Consider the following 2236-nt stretch of genomic DNA (forward strand, 5'->3'; position numbering starts at 1 on the left):
TAAATACTAAGGAGACTTTTGGTCTATTCTCTCCACTTAACATGTACAATGCTTTAATTAATTAAGATCCGTGATGATGTATAAAAGACTATCGGCATTGTGGAAAAAATATATTGGTATTAATAGAATATCAGATGAATTTTGCTTTATTTATTTACTTACTTTTTCACAAAATGACGTTATAAATTTTTTCTGTTAATTTTGATCTAACAAAATTTAAAAAGTTTTTAATTTAGTTTTTATCATTAACTTGTTCAAATTTAAATGCATTAAATACTAATATGTTGTCACGTTATCCCATTGTAAACAAAGAAGAGACTTCTAGATCTTTCAAATTTTACTAGATTAGAACTAAGAAATATTATAAAAGTAACTGTTTGAAGTTTGAAGCTTATAATTAGATGAATAATAGCGTGTCAAAATGGGATAAAAAGAAGCATGTTTAGCAATTAATGAAAGGGGTAGCTGGCACACCATAAACTATCATCGTATCTACTGAATACATTGCATTGCGCGTGGTATAATGTTCTTGACATTTACCTTCCATTAAATCTTGTTTCCATATTTCTATGCCCCCATTATTCAATTCAACTATATAACAATCACCGTATGAATCAGAATCACTCACACAAAACCTTCTTCTATTCATATTGTCTTTCCGCAAGCAGGTAAACATCTCAATCAATCAATCAATCTATCTTTCTTTTCTTTGGATGATTGATTACTCATGTTTAATTTTCTTAAGCAGATGAAAGGGGACACAGCAAAGAGTGGTGCAGAGTTGGAACTGAATCTGAAGCTGATGTGTTTCCCAGCATCATCATCAACAACAACAACGGATGAATCATCATCATTGGAATCTTCGAATGCGTCATCAGAGATGTCGTGCGTGTCTTCTTCATCAGAAGAAGCAAAGCCAATGGTGCTGGTAGGTTGTCTTGGGTGCTTGATGTATGTTCTTCTTTCAGGTGCTGATCCCAACCCTAAGTGCCCCAACTGCAACAGTAGGGTCCTTCTTGATATCCTCAAGAACGAGAAGATCAACAACCCAATTCCATAGCTAGCTACCAACTTCAAAAATAAAGTTCATGCATGTATCTCTTTCAGATTATTTTATTTCTCATTTGTTACTGCTTGTTCATTAATAATAGTACCTAGATTATATTTATTTATATTATTTTCTTCCTTGTATCTTGTATTCAATTCTTGTGTATGATGAAGGGAATTGAAGATCAGGAGATTTGATTTATAATATAAACATGATTATATATGCTTTGTTTATTGATCAGAATCATGCGGACCCATCACCCAATTTTGTCTTTTGCATATACAACATGTTTTGTTTAAATTTCTTCCAAAATTTCCCTCAATATGTTTTACAAGGCCTTTTATCAGATCAAAGGAGTAGTTGTAGTGCCGTATGGTAAATTAAATAGAATAAGTATTGGGAGCCAATAGCCTAACCATATAATGTGTACAATGGAAGTTTAGGAAGTATTAGAGATATGACCATTAGTGTTATATTGTCCTGTCAAGTTACGCTTTTGGGATGAGTGGTTTTATGATATAGTATTAGAATTCTAGATACAAAAGGTCAAGAGTTCGATCCTTGGTGAATTCCAAAATCAGCTTAAGCTTTTGAGAAAAGTGGTTTTATGACATGAGATGTTTATTATTTTGTTAATTATTTACTTAATGTAGAAACTTAATGATGATATAATTTCAACTACTTATAACTTTCATTAAGTCCATATATGATATATGTGTACTAATTGCAAGTCTTTAACTGTTATTGTATTGTTATGAATTTCTTATATATCTCTCTCTATTATTTTGTTTTTGTTGATGATTGTTTATCTTCATCACTTTTTGGCATGGATATTGAATACCTGCAAACTAGTTTAAAAGATATAGTTTAGAATCAAGTTTTGAAAGGTTTGAAAAATCACTCTAGCTACCTCTCTTCCTTATTACTTACTGTTTTGTAAAGGTAGTTTTTGCCGTTACTAAATTTGTCCAATAACAAAGTATAATTCGATTTTATTAGAGCAATCATAAGTCATAAGTATCAATTATTTTAATTTAATAATGTCATCTTTTTTTTTTTAATAAATTTATGCAAACATACAATACAAAATATTATGTATAGAATAATATTATTAAAAATAGGAATAACTATATCATTTTCTTTTATTATATTTTTTAAGGATTAAAATTTTAATTATTTTCAAGTCTC

General features: G+C 29.6%; 1 long non-coding RNA gene across 1 annotated transcript; it reads left to right on the top strand.

Annotated features, from left to right (window-relative positions):
- Positions 345–1288, top strand: LOC107612065. Its single transcript, XR_001613586.2, has 2 exons — positions 345–668; positions 746–1288. It is a non-coding gene; the product is annotated as an uncharacterized LOC107612065 (long non-coding RNA).

Source organism: Arachis ipaensis, chromosome B08 (assembly GCF_000816755.2).
Source record: "Arachis ipaensis cultivar K30076 chromosome B08, Araip1.1, whole genome shotgun sequence".
Lineage (NCBI taxonomy): Eukaryota > Viridiplantae > Streptophyta > Magnoliopsida > Fabales > Fabaceae > Arachis > Arachis ipaensis.